Source organism: Ochotona princeps, chromosome 20, assembly GCF_030435755.1.
Source record: "Ochotona princeps isolate mOchPri1 chromosome 20, mOchPri1.hap1, whole genome shotgun sequence".
Lineage (NCBI taxonomy): Eukaryota > Metazoa > Chordata > Mammalia > Lagomorpha > Ochotonidae > Ochotona > Ochotona princeps.
This window is the reverse complement of record NC_080851.1, coordinates 13193803-13213409: the sequence shown is the minus strand read 5'-3', so window position 1 is coordinate 13213409 and position 19607 is coordinate 13193803. Positions and strand designations below refer to the sequence as shown.

Genomic DNA, 19607 nt, shown 5'->3' with positions numbered 1-19607 from the left:
TTCTTTAGGTTAAAAAAAATCACTTTGATTTATTTAGTTTTCTCATCTTTTTTTCTTTTAGTCTTTTGAGAGGAAGAATTTTGAGGTAGATATATCCTTATGGAAATGATGACTGTTGGTTAGGAGGATATGAAAGGAAACTGCTCTGAACAAGAAAATGATTGTGAGAGATTTTCAGACAAATGATAGAAATTTCACCTGTTTGCGCAATTCAGTTTTCTTCTCACTAATAATCTAATGTGTTCTTTGCATTATTGATCTTCCCCTGTCTAGTAGAAATGCTATTTCCCACCCCTCTGTAAGAGAAATTTTTTTGTGGGGGTGACACAATGTTTAAAATAGCTCCTAAACAGCCTGCAAATTTTTCTTAAGTATTTGGGGTTCTGATCACTTCAGCTGTTTTACAAAGTGACATGAACTATAAATAAGCACACATGTTCATGTACATGAACATGCCTCTCAGACATTAGTGGATCTCCCCTTTGTATGCTGGTTGTGAGCCAGTGTCAAAGTCAGAGCCTCCCAAATTACTCAAGGGAGGACCCTTGACCTCTGGCCCATGATGGCGGAGCCCAGAGAGTGTCTCTCACTGAGGTGAACTAAAGCCAGATACCCTAGCATCATGTCGAAACTAAGTCCGACCTTTCGAGCCCTTAGAAAGCTCGAGACTAGAGGTGTGATCCGGACCATAGTGTGAGCTGGTCAGGGCATTCGCCATCCTTTCCCACTCATCCCACCTTGGGCCCTATCTTGGAGCAACGAGGTGTTTCCGTCAGCCAGTTTTGCAAGGAGGTCAACGAAAAGACCAAGGATATCAAAGAAGGCATTCCACTGTCCACCAGGATCTTTGCGAAGCCTGTCAGTCCATTTGAAATCAGGTTAGCTCAGCCCGCAATCAACTACTTCCTGAAGGCAGCCGCTGGGACTGAGAAGGGAGCCCAGCAGACAGGGAAGGAGGGGGCAGGCCTGGTGACCCTGAGCACAGGTATGAGATATGCGGGTCAAGGTCAAGAACGAGGCCTTGGCCCTGCTGGACGTGCCCCTGTCCTAAGTGGTCCACTGCATCACCTGCTCTGTGCTTTCCCTGGGCATCTGGGTGCTGAAGGACTTCAGCGGGGAGAAGCTGGTGGCTTTCCAGCAGGAGCCAGTAGCTTTCCTGGCTGCCCAGAAGGAAACCGACTTGGTGGCAGCCCGGGCAGAGGCCGCCAAGAAGTAACCCAGTCTCCATTTCCTCTTTCTGCACCCCATGGCTTGAAAGCTGGTATCTGGGGAACGGGGGTGCCCTGTGCCCCAGGGGAGGCAGGGATACCACTCCAGCCTAACCTATTCCTGACTCTCTCTCTCTCTTTTTTTACATTCATGGCTGAATCAAGTCCTTTTTCACCAATAAAACACACACACACATGCACACACACACAACCAGCTACTCAATATTTATAGTGCAATTACCTGAGCGTCCCTTAATTCCTTGGGCTGCTTTACTTTATCAACAGGAGAAAGGACAATAATATGTCTAATTTAAAATTAAGCAAGCAGTTAAATCAAGCAACTGGAGAGAAGGTGGTATTTATTTTGTGACAGAGCATACTGCTGGCAGGTTGGAGAAGGGCTCCCTTCCTCCAGTTCTGTCTCCCGTCTCCCTCTCAGCTTCCTGGGATTACTCTAGAATCATTCTCAAGGTCAGAACAAAATAGTTCAGGCCAGCTCCATCTTGCGCCTGGAATACATCTGACCAATGGGGATTCTCATGTGCTTCTGCCCTGACAAGTCCTGAACGCACAGGCTGACCCAGTCTCAGCCCTCTTCGGGCTGCCCCAGGCCAGGTTGCCTTCTCAGATCCAGTCAGGCTCTGGGGCCTCATGTCCTGAAAGTGAAAGTCAGTCTCTGATGGTTTCATTGAGACCACCTTTCTAGACTAGGATAAGGAGAGAAGCACCACAAACACCATTCATTTCCTATGAGGAAGCTCTATAATCTAGGCCACTTTCCCCAAAGAAAACCCCACCTCCTGCCTTGATTCTTTGTCCTCAGTGTGAGGGACAGAATCAAGTGCTGGAGTTTTCTTCAGTTTGGGGGCTGCTGGCCAACAATTTGCTGCTCAGTGCCTAGGACAAACCTTACCTCGATCAATAATGGAGTATGGCCTAAACTTCCACTTTAGAGAATAGAAAAACTACTGTTATCCAAATATTAATTTTACTGATACTATTTATTTTTTATTTCAAAGGGAATCCAAGGCCCTGTTGGGCCCCCAGGCCCCCAGGGACCCCCAGGACAAGGCTCCCCTGGTTCCAAGGTAATTTCTACATGAAAACAGACTTCAGTCAGTCAGTGATGGTGCCTTTGGAAAAGAGTAAACAGGTTTGATTTTAAAATAAGACATTTCTACTTAATGCAAGTGTTGCTGATATTACGTAACAGTTTGGGAAATGCAATATATATTCTTGATGCCTTACAAAGCCATCCACCATCTTCATTTACTGTTTACTCTGTTACAAGACCTTGTCTGGCTGCCCAGGAGATAGTGTCAGTAGAGGCTCGCTAGCGGAGAAGTGTCTGGTTGGCCAGTTCTCATTCCACCTCACAGTCTCACAGGAAGTCCAGCTACTAGAGACTTACAGGGGTGGAGTCACAAAAGATCTGATTACAACTTTTTTTTTAATGAACTTGGCAATCAGATGATCTCCTAAACTGGAACTACTCCTGCGTACTTAAGGAGAGAGGCATGGTTCTTAGGGTTTTGCTGGTTATTGTTTCAAAGTATTGTAACATTTTGAAAAATATTTAAAAAAAATTTTTTTTTGAAGAGAGAAAGGGAGAGAAAAATATTTTTTTCCATCTGCTGGATCACTCCCAAAGCATCTACAAGAGGCAGAGCTTAGCCAGACTGAAGCCAGGATCAAGTTTTCTGCCTTGCTCTCCCACATGGATGACAGGGGACCAAGTGTTTGGACCATACCTTGCCTTCCCAGGACAGTGGATAGAAAGTGAAGCAGCAGGGACTTGAATTCAGTTGGCAATATGAGATGTCACTCCAATAAGCTGCTTTATCTTACATTTGTTGGTGGAAGATGCACTTAGGGGATTGAAGGCAGGAACATGTAATTTTTACCTGGTGTTACACTCACATTCCTGTTTCTTCGAGGGAGAAGTAGGCCAGGTGGGACCTACAGGCCCTAGAGGACCTACGGGAACTGGAGTGCAAGCTCCAAAGGTGAGTGGGGTCTGTGGCTTGTAGGCATGTAAACAATTCATGTAATCTGAGGTTCCCTTCCTAGTGAGGTGCAGTTGTGGGCTGTGTGTGTGTGTGTGTGTGTTCTAACTGCATCGTCTCTTTGTCTTAACTCTCTGATCATGGCTACTCGTGTGCCTGCTGGAAAAGCTGCACTTAAATGCATAGCTTACTAGGTATTTCTATTGGGGAAGTGCTTCTGTTCATCTTGTCTGTTTGGGGGACATGATAGGATCTCAAGAACTACTGTCCAAGAAATGGATGGATCTTTAGTTCATCCTTCACAACTTCCATGATTCATCCTGAGAGTGTGTGAGGGCTGGTGAGTCATATTTCAAGTTTATTTTTTTTCTTACTTTTGTCACATCCTTCAACTTACTTGTAGGTTTACTGTACTTTTTATTTTTCCACTAGCTTTTTTAGGGTAGTTGTGATGACTTTCAAGTAATTAAATCCCTTTTGCTCTTACAAATTCAGCAAGAACACTTTTATACTGTTTAAAAGTGGCATGTGTTTTTAAAAAGCATTCTAAATGGCTGAGTCATAAATTAACGTGAAAGCATGCAGAATTGTTGAATGTCAGAGCTGGAAGTAGTATTACAGCCCAGATTTAAAATTTTTCCTGTATATTACTTTGCTGGGGCTGATACAACAAAGCACCGTATGTAACAGCTGCCCCCCCAAATCAGAAAATTATTGTCTTCTAGTCATAGAGGTTAGAAATTGAAAATCAAAGTGTCTGTGGTGTCATGATCTCCCCAAATATGCTCTTCCTCTGTTTCTCAACCCTTGGCTTCCTTAGCTTGCAGCTATGTCTCTGCCTCTCTGAGCACGTGCTGAGCTCACGTTCTTTTCCTTAGCAGGACATCAGTTATCCTAAGGTAGGGAACATCCTGGTGAGTCATGGTAACTTGATTATATTTCTTGGGCCCCATTTCCAACTACAGACACAGTCACAGGTATCAAGGGTAAGAGGGTAAGGTATCACTCTTCAACTCATAACAACAGAATAAAAAACAGAGGTCCAGAGATATTTAGCAACTTGCTCAAAATCAAATAATTCAGTTGTCATTAATTATGAACCAGATGTCTCAGCTCAAAGGCTTTTTTTAGAAGACACTGTAAATATATCTAACTGCAAGTGCTTGGGTGCATCGCAGATACCAACTTCTGGGAAGTAAAATCTCTGTTTATCCACTAGGGGGAGCCAGGCTTGACAGGGCTGCTGGGACAGCCTGGAGTACCAGGAGAAGACGGAGCTCCCAGGAAGAAGGTAATGCTAGGTTGCCCTTATCTAAAAACTGCGGAGTCAAATTGAGATCTTGGTCCTGCAGGATCTCAGATTAAACCATTCAGGACAAACAGCGTCTGTTTAACAAAAAAACCGCACGGTTGTACATTTTCCCTTTGCTTACCATGGATGGAAGGAGCACCAAGTCCAACCCTATAAAGTTGCCACAGCCTCTGTGTCCAGCTGGCTTTCTGGCCATGGCATCCTGAAGCAACCCAATTCTCTCACGCTTTCTAGAAAATGCATTAATTTAAACTTTAAAAAAATACTTTCTTTTTTGCACCTCCAAAAGTAGAGTCTGAAAACGCATCCAGTGAGAAAGGCCATTGTAAAGATGTCCTGAATTATTTTGAGTTGCCATTTGAAATGCTGCTTTTTCAATAAAAGTAGTGAAAAACAGCAGATGGAGAAGCTGAAGGTCCTTCTTGTTTTTAAAAATCCACCCAATGTTAACGAAGAGCCAAAAGAAAGTGTGCTTATTGCTTTGGAAATTGGCTAAGAAAATGTACTTTTTCATAATATTTCATCTACTCTGGTTAAACTGGAGTTTAATATTACTTTATTTGAGTTGGCAGTCCTCCAAAATTGAGGCTATGGTGAAGTTCTGGTCTGTTTGGGAGGGTCTTGGTGGGCTCGACTGGCAGGCAGGGACAGGTGGAGCTTGGCCTGCTGTCCTTGGGGTGGGGGGGGGTCATCTTAGATGTCAGTGTCATTTTCTTCAGGGAGAAGCAGGGCTTCCAGGAGCCAGAGGCCCCGAGAGACCACCTGGAAGAGGACAGCCTGGCTCCAAGGTATGTAAATGACAGAGCGAAATACACTTTGGGAAAGTACGCACTGAAAGTTGGAGGTGAATCACCAACACTGTGAGAGTGAATGGGAACCCTGACACAGAGAGCTAGGCTTGGGAGAAACTGAAGAAAGAGCATTCAATACAGCATAAGCCAACTAGGACCGTCAGGTAAGCCAAGGGGAAGGTAGAAGGTTTCAAGATGGAAGCGTTGGTGGTATCCGGTGCTACCCAGAGAAGCAGGAGAACATGCAGTGGACAAGAGAGGTTGTTAGAGTTATGGCATTGCAATAGTTCATGACTTCTAGGAAGCTCTTAGAAAGAGGACTAGGAAGATGCTGCTTGTCCCAGGCAGGACATGATTGAGCAGCCATGCACTGTTACATGTAATGGGGCTCCTGTTTTCGTCCAGGGATGTTGTAGATCCATAAGTTAATTTGGTAGGTTTTTTTTTACTGTAAAATGATAATGATATAATAACTAATCTTTGGACATTTAGCTGTATTATTATTACCTATGTCACTGCTCAATTTTCATGGACCACAGGGAGTGAATTAAGCCCTGTGCCTTCTACCAGGGTCACATCGTAAGATGTAACAACAACAGCAGCAGTATCACCTGCATATGTTGAAATCCCAACTCTTGGGCCCCAGTGCAGACCTCCTAGGTGTCTGGGGTGTAGGGTCCCCCTGTCATAGGGGTGCTCTCACGTGCTCTCCTGGTGACCCCACTGCTCAAGTCTGAAAGCAAGGGGATTGGTGATTATTATCCAAATCTGTGAATGGCCTCAGTTAGCTGCCTGACCTGCGGAGCTCTGGCTCTGGAGACACAGCACACGCCCAAAGGGAGGGCCTTGCAGGAGGTTTCACAGTGCTGGCAGAATCCTGGCTAAAGGCAACACAGTTCTTTTGGGGAGCCTTGCCATGCATCCGTACTTTACTCAGGGGAACGACCAGTGGCAGCTTCCTCTCTGCCTGAACATCCTCCTCCCGGTATCGTCATGGACCTCCTTTGATGGCAAAGAACCGAGGCTGTGCTTTGGCAAATGCCTCATTTTATGTTTCAAAACTGAAAGAGCACAAAACCCCAAAACAGCATGAAAACTCAGGACTGGTTCTCTCTTCTGAAACTGTGAATATCTCACCACCATCTGTTAATAGTCCAAGAGTGCAAAAGAAACACAAATCCAGACAGAATTCCCAAAGAGCAACAGTAAAACTTAGTCTTTTAAAAAAATAATGATTAATGATCAGGACTGCCAGTGCTGAAGTCATCCACTGTACTGGGGAACACTGACCGGTGTGGCCCAAAGGGGCTGGGCCAGGGCAAGAGTGGGTGTCCGAGCAGAACATGACCCTGAGGCCATCCATTGCCGGGCTGCGAGGCGCTGTTCCTGTAACCTCTTTTTGTAATGAATTTGTCAGGGCATGAAGGGAAGAAGGGGAGCAAAGGAAACCCAGGACAGAGGGGATTTCCGGGGCCGGAAGGGCCTAAGGTACGTTTTTTACTTCCTTGTTGATGCTTTGGGGATATGGTCATTGGGTCTGGTTTCAATTGATTTCCATTACAAGTTTGATTTTGTGTTTCCTTCTCAGCAAATACAAAACACCTGCCTCCCAAATCAAGTCTAAACAGAATGGAACAATTCCCAGAGTGCAATAGAATGGAATAAAGAAGTCATATAAGCGATGTCATCTTCGTAGAAATACTTAGACTTCTAAGAGAGGATCCATTGTCAGGGTCCTCCAGTAACAGCCACTCAGAAGCTGGACTGGAGTTAGGGCCCCAGGGGAGCTTGGTTCTTTGTCACCTGGGTTTGCTGGACAGCAGCCCTGTTAGGCTCAGGCTGGGAGGCAGCTCAGTGGGGGGGTTTCTGACTTCCTGGGCAAGAACGGTGAGGCCTTTGAATATGTCAGGAAACCCAAACTGCCAAGTGGGAGATGCTAATGGTAAGAAAGAGACAAGATTAAGCATCACATTTTTAAACAAGTGACAGTGGCAAGAGAAGAGTAGGAGCAACGACAAAAAAGGTTTCTGTCTTCAGTGTCAGCCAGGCTCAGCTGTGAGCTTGTTGCAGCTCCGGATGTGGCCACACCACCCGTAGGAATCTGGACTCCGTGGGCGATGAGTCCCTGGCACCGACATTTCTCAGCTCAGTGCCCTGTGCTGCACGCAGTTTGGGAAGCACACTGTGAAGAGTGCCTCTGCATCCGAAAGCTTGGTTCTATCATTCCAGTGCTTGCTCGTGATGCCTTAGCCACTCGTAACATACTTTATTACTGGGTCATTGTGTACAAGACAATCACATGCTTTCTATAAGTGGCCTCTTAAAAATGCAGAACAAATTTAGTCTAGAAGTCCAATTGCGTGTTACTCCTGGTTTAGGTGAAGAATTGTAGTCGGTAACTGGTTCCTGTATCTTTGGAGGGGGCATTTATCTGTTGCCGGTTCTTGACTGTCACATGCCCTTGCCTCCCACATATACATTTTAGGGTTGGCCCCAATGTACCCTGGCATGGATGGGACTGCCAAGGGCTGTGTGCTCCGCTTGTTTGCATTGGGCAATCAGTGTGGCAGGAGGCCTCAGCTGGGAAGATGAACACGGCTCCTGCTGGGAAATCTGTTTGTGGAGTAGTTCCAGGAGGAAGAGGCTGGCAGACCAAGCAGCTCGTGTTAATGCATTTTCAGAGGACAGGAACCAGCCAGAGGCAAGATTAGTCACAATCTGAGAACCAAGAGGGTTGGGTTAAAACACAGCATGAAAATATTCATTCCACCTAAGATAGGTGTTCGGAGCTGATTTCTCCCCCAATTATTTTTTGTTTCTCCAATGCCATGTGAGCTGGGGCTCTGCGGGCCAAATGCAGGAACCCGGAACTCTGTTTGTACCTGGCCTGTGGATGGCAGCACTGGGCCATCACTCGTCATCCCCCAGGATGTGCATCAACATGAACCTGGGGTAGCTAACTGAGACACTCGGACACGGGCCCCAGGTGTCCCAGCAGCTTCATAATCAGTGCCAACTGCCAACAAGTTCTTTTTGATAAAGGGCTAGATAAATATTTTAGCTACCTGGGTACAGATGGAAAAATCAAGGAGATTACATAAGCACCTGAATTACAACCATGTAAGAATATGAACAAGCAGTGCCAGTGTTAGGATTCACCAACTGGGGCAGACTGGGTGTGATCCAAGGGTAAAGTTGACTTCAACCTACTCTGGGGCAGGAGCTTCCAAGCTGCTTTGATTAGAAACCCCTGGCAGTCAAATTTTGATTGGAGCCCAATACAGATTTCTTTTATTTGTAATTTTTATTTATAAACTGTCATGCTAACATGTATCATACTAATATATACATGTTATGAAATTTACATAAATATGTGATATTTTAAAAGAACAGGCAAAAATAGAGAAGTCCCGATATTTTCTACTTACACCCCAGCGAGTCATTTTGAGCACAGGTGGTGTGTGGGGATAGCTGTGTAGTGCTTTGCAGTGTGTGCTGGTAGTAACTGTGAGTATCTGGGTTGCTTATAAAGTTCACGTTTCTGGGGCTTAGCTCTAGGTCTTAGTGAACTGGGACCTGTAAGGCTTGAAGCACAGGATGCTGCATTTGCCAAGCTCTTGTTATGATTCTTCTCCCACATGTAAGGCTCTGTGGTCTACATTCACGTGGGATAGAGGCACTGCCCGTTGCTCCACATCAAGTCTTCGAGACTTACTAATATTAGAAAAAATTTAAGAAGAATTTTCCACTTGAAATATATGTGTTAACCAAAACATGAAATGACCTGCAATGGAAAACTCATATATCTTGAACCATCAAATAAAAGACATAAAGGGTAAAATTTTACAGTGTTCCCAAAACTTAAACTGAAAATAGTGTTATCATTAGACAAAAAAAAAAAAAAAATCTCCCTGAGTTCCTGGCACACAATGCCCATGGGAAACACTATGAATTACCTAATTTTTACTGATTAATAAGAGGATACACAGGAGATAGGATTTCCTGAAATTGTGAATTAATTGAATGTGTTTATTTAAAGGCGTTGAAGTCTTGCTGATGGACCAACCTCAGCAGCAGTTTATGGAGTGCTGAAGTTGTTCTCATGCTGGTCTTGGAAACAGAATTCATATTATCACCTGGAGAGCTGCATTCATTTCTGTGCTTTGATGGGTATAGTCTCCATATATTCCTCTGCGTAAGGTGTATTTGGTGTTTCTTTCCTTCTTCAGGGTGAGCCAGGGACCATGGGTCCTTTTGGAATGCCAGGAGCATCGGTTCCTGCGTCACCTGGGCCAAAGGTAGGTTTTCCTGGAAATCTTTGTTTTTATTTGGACCTTTGGTGGTTGCAGGAATATGTGTGTAGAGATATAGATCAGAATCTGGCTGAACTAGAGTTTTAGTTTTGGAAGTGCCCAAAGAATAGATCGCATTCACCCCCGATATTTCACAAATAAGGGAACAAAAGGCCAGGGACAGAGAGCTAGGGCTGGGATGTGGGGAGCGGAGTGCTAAAAGCCGCTCCTGGAATTGGGAGGGGCTGTTGAAAGATGGCGGCTGGCCCAGGAGGCGGAGCTGGTCTCGCCAGCAGGTAAACAGGATAGGCTAGTTCCCCCGCTGCGATTGCTGGCCTATCAGATAGCGCCAAGTGGACCCACGGGGAGAAGTGATTGGTGGAGAACTATATAAAAGTAGCGGGTAAAAGCTAGATGAGGAGGGACGGACCAGACGACGATGACGAAGAAAGACTGGGGGGCGACGAGGAGACTGGGGAATGAAGCAGAGAGTATGGGAAGATATGTGGGAAGAAGGGTGGCGGAAAACGGAAGGGTGGCAGAAGAAGCTGAGAGGAAAGCTTAGACAAATGGGTACAGGCGCAGCGGAGAGGTTTTAAACGCAGCCGCTTTTGGCAGTGAGAGGTCTGGTTGCCAGCTTTTCCTGGACCCTCAAGAGTATGCCTTGGCATTTTTAGTGTCACCGCTGCTGGGCGGCGGCGACACTGGAACCCACATCCCCTTTCCTGGTCCCAAGCTTGTCACCACACCCTGCCTTACCACTCATAGACAATAGAGCTCAGCGCAGGTGAGAAATCATTGCATCTATTAACAAGAATCTACTAAGAATTAGAATGAAACAAAAAAAAAATGGCAGAAAAGAAACCTACTCAGTGTTAAGAGCATCAGCAAGCAGACTTGGTCTAAATATTTGAGTCTAAATTGCCACATACCGTCTTAGTGTGCCTTCTGTGAACAGTTATAGTTGTAACTGACAGGTTGCATTCCCTGCGGATTAGAAATTCCTGTAGAACATGGCAGAGAGATAGGCTGTGTTGAGGCCTTAGTCGCATGGATTCAGCACATTACGGGTGACCTAACCTCTTTGGGGCCCCCCTTCGCCGTATCCTTGGGTTTTCTCATGCAACCTACAGGCTGTGTCTCTTCTCTGAAATGTGCAGGGAGACAGAGGAGGACCGGGGCTCCCGGGACCCAAAGGGGAACCTGTCCTTTCCGTTCGAGGACCCAAGGTAGGCTTGCTCCTCTTTCTTTCCTTTCCCTGCTTATGAGAGAAATGAAGTGCACGTAATATAGAAGAAGTTGATGGTTCTATTTGCAGAATCTTTATGCTGAAGAATTAAAATGCAATAATGGACTACCCCATTTTTTATTTTTAAAAAGCCAGGCAATCAGATAGCTTATTTTTCATACATGGGGGCATAATAGCTGCCATGGTTAAATTTTCATTCCCTTTACAGTTATTAGTGCTTTTTCTGCTGTAAGTGTGATACAAAAGTTAAATGGCCCCTGGCCTCTTTCAGTTAGTACCCTTGGCTAAATTATCTGTTTTGCAAAACACTGTCCTATAACTTCAAGTTTGGAAAATTTCCACTAGTTTGTCCTTCAGGATTTTTTTTTTCTTCGAATGAAAGGAAAATAATTACGGTATAAACCAGCTCTAAGTCGTCCTATCTTTGGTTTTACCTGGCAACAAAGCTGTGTTTCCCTCCTCACTCCCCTCTACGTGACTGCAAAGTTAAGCATTCGTCACTCAACTGCATGTCAAGCAGGACACCTGTGTGGCTGACCCAGCATCAGCACTTACTAACAGTATGTTGCTAAGTAATCTTCAGGCTGACTTATGTACTCTCTTCTCAAATAATCTCTTCCAAATAAAAGGATTCCCATTCTTAAACCAATGACTCTTCAACTTGAAACACTCAAGGTCATTCTTTTAAAGGAAATGGAATGCAAAACCTCTTCAGTTGACTGACCCAAGCTGGAGTGACTCTTACTGCGGGTAGAGTTGGGATGCTCAGCCAACACTGCCCTGCCCTCTCTCACAGTCCTCACCACCAGGGGAACACTGCCCTAGGTTTTCCCAGGACTGAAGGTTTCTTAGCATGCAGGCATTTCAGGGCTAAGATTGGGAAAGTCTTAGGCAAGGTGAATCAAGTTGTTCATCCTGTTTTCCAGAGCCGAAAGTCCACAGTGCCCAAGCTATGCAGCTTCTTGCGGAAACCTGAGCAAAGTAGACAACTCAATCAGAACATGCCGAATTTCTTAATGTGAAAAGAGGACCAGGACCAGTTGTATTTGCGTGCCACTTTTCATAATATTTGACAGCTGTGTATTCAAAATTCACAATTTATGCTCCTTCCTCCCTACTGATACCACACTTTGCAGTCGTTGTAAAGTCCGTGTAATGAGCCTGCATGCCCACTGGCCCCCTCCCGAGCATGGTGGGAAATGGTACTAAAACTGCCCTCCTGCCAGGCTTTTGGCTCATCTCTTGGGCTCCGTAACACCCATCTGCCATTCTGCTCTAATTGTTAGTATTTAAGTTTCAGGAGACTCACATGCCTATTTGATTATCTGGTAGAGATTCTAGTGCCTGAGTTCAGTTCTGTATGCCACTTTGGGAAGTCCTAAGTCCCCCATACTTTTCATTTTCACCCTTATTTCTGCTGAGCAGACACACTTGAGCGTGAGTTTCCAGGACATTTCCTTGACTCCAGGGCTGAAAGTCCGAGGGGTAAAATTCTGTCTATAAAAATCTTGTGAGGGGCTCATGATAAAAACTACCTTTTGATAGTTCCCAAAACATTAGCAGTAACAAGCGAGCTGAAGTTTTTGCGAGGAGGAGGAAGATCTGTCTGGGAAACATGAGTTTGTAAACTGTAAGGTGCTCCCAGCTACTGCCCCTTACTGCGTGTGCCAGGGGTTAAGCACTAACAGCTGCTGATAATTTGCTTTGGGTTTGGAAGTTAGACATAAAAACAGAAATGTGAATTATGATTCTAATTTTCCTTTCGGCCTACGTAGGGACAAGTCACTGTTTGTGGTTGGCCCTTCCTTGGATAAGCCTGCACAGAAATGGGCGTCTGATTTTGAGACATGTCTGAGAGGTGGCTGTTTAGAGCTTTAACCTTAAGCATAGTTGCCATAGTGGAGAAAGTGCTAAGTGGCCAGTTCACTTGAGTTAGAGATATGCCCAAAATTCATCTGTCCTGAAGACGTTCTTGCTTTCGGTAATATAACTTTAGGAGATCTTCTTATGTTTTTGCTGCTGACAAATAGCACACAAGTTTTTCTAAGTGACGTATATTTTCTAAAGATGAGTTTTTAAAGCAAATTGTTTTAGTTATGTGAAATGCAGACTTACCAAGCCAGCTAGGGAGAAAGGCAGAGCTCTGGCCAGAGCTGTGTTTTGCCTCCTGTTTTAATCCTCAAATGGCCATAATGGCCAGGACTGGGCCAAGCCAAGGCCAGTAGCATGGAAATCCATGTGGCTAGCTGCCCTTTCCCACTGCTTTCCCATTGTATTATCATGCATGGCGCTGCGTCAGAAGCAGGGCAGTTTGGATTTGAGGCAGTGCTCAGAAGTTATGCTGGCATCATAGGTCGTGGCTTAACCCATTGCACCAGGACACCAGCCCATTGATGGTCTTTTTTTTTTTTAAGATTTATTTTTTATTGGAAAGGCAGATTAGGTTAATGTAGAGAAGAGACAGACAGAAAGATCCTCCATCCACTGGTTCAATCCTTGAATGGCTGCAATGGCTAGAGCTGAGCTGATCTGAAGCCAGCAGCCAGGAGCTTCTTTTGGATTTCCTATGGGGGTACAGAGTACCAGGGCTTCAGACTGTCTTCTCCTGCCTTCCCAGGCTACAAGCGGGGAGCTGGATGGAAGTAGAGCAGCCAGACAATGAACTGGTGCCCATATGGGATCTGGGTACTTGTAAGGTGAGGATTTAGCCGTTGAACTGTCGAGCTGGGCTCCATTGATGGTCATTTTTTAAGAAGGCTAACTGCATAAAACAAGGCTCTTGGTTTTAGTAAAAAAAAAAAGCAACTATTGCCTTTGCTTTTCCAATAAAATACGTATTACTTAAAGGATATGCAGTTATTTTTTCCTTTCCTAATCACTCATTCATTTATAGTGAATTAGACTTGGGGCAACATTTTGGCTAGCAAAGTGGCAGTTGGATCTCAGGATGTGCTTGCATGTGAGGAAAGTATGTGAGAGTCCTGGGACTTTTTTCCTCCTTGGAAAACAAAGGTCTGTCTGTTAGGGGAGTTTCTTCCTCATATTCAGAAAACATGGATATTTAAAACATCTATGGCTCTTTATCCAAATATGCTATGTGAGTTGGCAAGGGCTATTCGAAAAACATGCTAGCAGAATGGAGTGTGGTGTCAGAAAGAAATGCTGTAAGTCTTGCAAGTGTAGTGGATTTGTATGTAACGTGCCTTCACTCAAGTGGCTCCTGCTCCCTTCCTCTCTCCCCATTTCGCTTGAGCCGAACATTGTTAGGTTTCTGTCAGAGTTATATACCTGGAAAAGCTCTGCTGTCCCAAGGATGGCTCTTGCTTCCTCCTGCTCTCTCTGCGTGGGAGTAATGGCTTTTGCTATGGATTTCTGATGCCTAAGATTATTGCTATAAAGCAACATTTACAACCATTTCCTAGATCCCAAGATGGGAACCACAATCTCTTGGTATCCTGCCCCTCGAAACTTGCCTTTAAAAAACGAATTTTTTTTGGATATACTGTTTCCTGTGTAATTTGGGCCCCATTGTTGAAGACAGTAAATTTAACACAATGAATAGGTGGACAGTATTACCTTATTTCACACTCAAAATATTTATATATATTGTTTCCAAGGCTTTTGGCACATGCTCACTAAATTTTCTCATTCAGCGCTTCTTCCTAGGTTACAACATATAAAAAGTTGTACATTTTAGGGTAGAAATATTAGTGATAGATATTTCCCAATCCTTCAGAGTATGTTTACTATATACGACTTGATCCACAGTTCACGTAGATAAATGTATTTCTTACATTTATTTCATGCATTCATTGCTGTTGAACTCAGCTACCTAAGAGTCCCATGCAGATAGCAAGTTGCCTCATGTGGTGGGATTTCTGAGTGTTTCAAATCAGTTCCTTATACTGATCGCATCCACCTGTGGAGTACTGAGTTGGTGTTGTGCTTATGTCTGTTTGTCTGATATATCACTTGGTGTTGGAACTTTCTCAGGGTGCTCAGGGCCCTCAGGGACCCATGGGTGCCCCAGGACTCAAAGGAGATGGCTATTCGGGTGTGGATGTGAGTATGGACTCTCCTCCTCGCCCCTCCCCTCACTTTTCTCCATCTTTCTGAGCATTGCACACTACAAGCTTGCTCTCTGCTTTCCTCTTTGTGTCATTTCAGGGGCCTAGAGGGTTACCAGGCCCCCCTGGGCCGATGGGTCTACGTGGACTGGGAGACACTGGAGCAAAGGTAAGATTTCTAAGTAGGCAGTGTGCTACTAACTTAGATGTATACCCATTCTCTTATCTTTCTGATGCCTCTAGTTTCCTAATGGAGAGAAGGGTTGTATGTGCTCAAGGCTGAGTTTGATCTCTCTCTGGCCAAGCTTTTAGGAATGATAACATCCTGATACTGTTGCTTGATAGAAAACAGGTGCTCCCAGCAAAGACGGGAGACCGTATGCTCAGTATCATCTCTGAGGGAGCTCTTAACGTCTGTGCTGTCTCTGTTTTTTGGGGTTAATTCTGCGAGTCCAGCAGGAACACGTGTCTGAAGGTTCTGTGTGATCAGTTCACACGGGACAAACCTGCCAGGCTTTGACCCAGGCTCTGGCTCGGTGTGACTCAGAACTAAATCAGATTCTTGGGAAAGAGAAAAACAAAGACAAAACCAAAACCTATTCCCAGCAGTGTCACTAAACTGAATTTGGGGATTAGTCTGCTCTTTTCTTGTGTGAAGACATAATATTTTTCAAAATGTTACAGTCATGAGAAAAAGAAATGGAATAAGTGAACCTCATTATTTTCAACTCTGCCTGAGATATTTGTGAAAATCCTATACTGGGTAGCCCCGGGGGAAGTCGAAGCTTGTTCCTGTGTAAGATAAGGCGTGAAGTAAATGGCGGTAAACATTTCTGGAGTCTGGTAGTGTTCTGGTGGAAACAGCTGGTTGTTTGTATTTTCAGAGCAGATAATTATGAGTTTTTTTCCAACTGTACCCTCTATTTTAGTCACTTCCACTGTTACCTTGCCGTTTTGCACTGAGCAATAATACACCCAGACATTTGGGCACAGAGAAGAGTTAAAAATGTGATTTTTGTGACTATTCTACTGGATGATTAAGATACAGACTTAAATGGTTTTCTATACCTTTCCAAAGCCTCTTGTATTTGCTTTCATAAATATTTAAGGTGTTTTTCCTTGGGAAATGTCAGCTTACCTGTTGCTATTGGTAAGAGCCAATAGGTTGCCATCAAGTCTGAAGTGAACCTCAGATTGGCAGCCCACACAGGAGGCTGGTGGAAGTGGCAGGCCTTGGCCTGCTGTAGGATGGCATTAGCTGGGCCCCGCCTCTGCCCACTGCCTCCCACCCCCTGCCTTCTGTCTGTCTTTCCTGGGTTCCTCCTGCGCTCTCTGGGACCATGCCTTGCCAGGAGAAGTCTTGCCCCTAAGGGTGATGTTCAGAGACGGAGCTGAGCTTAGAAATGAAGGAGCTTGGAGCACCAACCTGAAAATAAAGGAGGGTCTAAAGCAAACAGCAACTTGTATGGAACTCTCACAGCCATCTCTCCTAGTCTGTATGTTGCCTTGCTTTCTGAAGAAAATGCTTGTAAACATGCACACACACACACACACACACACACACATACTCACATGGGCATGTACACACTTAACTACACATGGACAGAAATTGGTGAAGAAAGGAAGCGGTTCTGTAACGCTTATATCCTGTTAGCTTTGTCTTTCTGGTTTGGCCAATTGGAGGTGTGGCTCTCAAAACGCCAAAAATTGTCAATGGCAGCAGAAACGTAAGCCCCAAATGTATGCAAAATGCCTTCCATTTTGAGTTAAAGTGACAGAGAAACGGTAGGTATGTGGAAGTGTGGTTGCACAGACATACATTCCTTGGCATGTTTTTCATTTAAACTCTGTGTAGTCACCTTGAAATTTTGGCCTTGAGGCATTAGGTTGCAGGACAAATGGTCTCGTGCAATGAGGAAACTATTAAGGTTGACAATTAATTTACGATGGGTTTCTGTGGTATTTAGTTCAGGTCACATGTGTTGAGCACATGAGAGAGACTTAAGAATCAATGCTGTGTTCCAAACATAGAAAAGCAATGCCTGACAGCCCCCTCCTCCTTGTGCTTCATGGCTTTCTTCTGCAGTGGAAAATTCCATCAGCATCAATGGGTAGCATTTTTCTATCGATTATGACTTTGAATTTAATTAAAAATTTTGACAAAATCTTTTGAGATATTTCCAAAATCCTGATTAAAAAAAGAAAATAAACGTTCAAGGACATGATTGATATGAGGAAACTTCAAACAGTTCATGGAACTAAGAGATGAAGTACACTTTGGAGCAAAAACATTGAGATTCATGCGGAGTTTTCCAAGACAGGATTTTCCGTTAGCTTTTTGAAGACGCTCAGGGTACTTTTAGAACCTGCTTTTGAAGCATGAAGGAAGGAAGAGTGGGGAAAGCTGCTGTTAACATTTTGCCCCTGTAGTTTCACACCTAAATGCTCCTCAAGTTTGTGTAGCTCGTAAGCTGGTTGCCTGCTGTCCTGAAGTGTGAGAGTTTGCTGGGTGTGTGAAAGAGAAACATGAGAGGTAGTTCCCCTAGTTGCACAAGCACAGGTCCACCCCACCATGAGCCACTCTGGCTCCCGCATCCCCCTCAATGGGCATCAGAGAAAAACAACTTTCCTCCCATTCATTGTACAGGGGAAACTTCATCTGGATTTGAAGCTTTCCAGAGCCCCCAAAGTTGGAACAGAGTCTCTGGGTTCTGAAGACATATTGGATCGCTGCTGTTCTAATTATTGCTTACTATTTCCAGAAAATCATGGCACTGGAAATAACTCTCCTACTGTATAGACAAAAGAACTAGGAATCAGAAAAGTTGAACAACTTACCTCCTTACAGTATAAATATTGTTGTTGTTATGTTTGTCCAAGGTAGGAGAAAGAGACTGTGAAATGGAGGCATGGATGTAAGACCCAGTGGGTGCATAGATCAGGGCAGAAGGAATCACACTCAGGTTCATGGTGTTCCATCTCCAATGCATCGTTTTAGCCATGGGCCGATTGTTTCTCTTTCTATTCTAGGTTTTTTTCCACTATCAAAACCCAAATGACATCATCCTCAAAAAGCATAAACCCAGAAGAGTTAAGTATTTTTTTAAAAAAGCTTTAAATGTTTGAGAATTGTAAATGCATGCTTTATTTGACACAAGTGGCCCATGGTCATAAATTAAAATGCAAGTCTCCATGAAATTCCACCGAGTATCATTATTCCGAGAATGCTCCCTGCCTCTGAATTGCTGCTCTGTTCTCTGCAATGGCTCACATATGTGCACACCACCAACAGGCAGGGGCAGAACAGAGAGCCAATTGACACGGCGATGTGGAGGGAATTCGCGGATTCCTTTGGCATCCACAGACTGGCCCAGGCACTCCGGTTTGGGTGGTACTGGCCGGCCATGGAGGCCTGGTCCAGGGTATGGACTTCCAGTAATGAAGGGAAGGACCTGTGTATCCCAAATGAGCTTGAATTTTGCCATCTTCCTATAACATGATGGCAAAATTGCTGCAGGCTAGACAGGCAGCTCAAAACAGGGCTAATTAAAACCAGAGCCATAAAAGTTAGAATGTCAGGTTGTTTGAGCCGTAAATTTTAGAAAAGGTCGTGATCAAGACCAGGGAAACTTGACAAGATGATTTTGCAAGTTAGCACTTGTTTTGGTTCTATGCATGAGCTGTAAGATCTGAACTGGACTCTGGCCTTCCTTGGAACTTGGCTGCTCACTCTGCCTACCGTTGTACGTCTTCCACCAGGAGTGTCTTTGACTTTCCCCTCGGCCCTGGAGATACACTCCCAAACCTCCTAATATCCACAGCTTGCATCACTGTCTACACATCTTGATTTTTCTTGGAAGATCAGCTGATTAAGTTTTTATTTGTGAGGCAGAGAGATGGGGGTGGGGAGAAAGAATAAGTCCCCCCATCCAGTAGTTCACCCCCAAAACAACCGTAATGACTCTGGCCAGGTCAGACAGATGCCAACAGCTGGGAGCTAGCTCCAGGCCTCCTATATGGAAGAAGGTACCCAAGAATGTGAACCAGGGTGGGCTGCACTCCAGGGTGTGCATTCGTAGGAAGCTGGGAATGGGAACAGAGCCTGGATTAGAACTCAGGCACTCTGCTGTGACTATCTGAATCGGGCTGTGAGGCCAAGAGCCAGCCTCAATACAGTTTTATTTTCAATCTTGTAGACTGGAGGAATATAAGGTACTTCTATTGAATGTAAATTCACAAGAGCTTCCTCCTCTTCCTGGCATGAGGGACAGAAATGAGGTCTCTACTTTGAAGATTTTTGACTTGGCTCCGTGAGGAAGCTGCTTTCTTTCCGGGGAGATTCTTGCCACAGGGTGATCATCTCCATTGAGCTGATTTTGAAGAAAAGTAGAAACAAGAGCAAATGTCCCCAAATCCTAAAGATCTTCAATTATCAGGAAGCAATGAGATACAGCCATTTGGGAGTGAATATTAAAGTTCTAGGTTTGAAATTGTTTCCAAAGAGTTGAAATCCAATATATTGACGTTTGAAGCGGGAACGAAACTTGAAAAGTGATAGCAGCGTAAGCTGACTTCGTTCGCTGGTGTGCTCTGATTTACGCTCCCATCCCCTGATGATGGGACTGGTCATCCTCACTGTGTCAGTGAGAACTGGCTGAGTGATGCGATGATGGCCAGTCATC

The 19607-nt window shown here is 44.6% G+C and overlaps 1 pseudogene; it reads left to right on the top strand.

Moving 5' to 3' along the window:
• Window positions 1-622: 622 nt before the first annotated feature.
• On the top strand, window positions 623-1216 carry LOC101517806 (large ribosomal subunit protein uL11m-like; annotated as a pseudogene).
• The last annotated feature ends 18391 nt before the right edge of the window (window positions 1217-19607 follow it).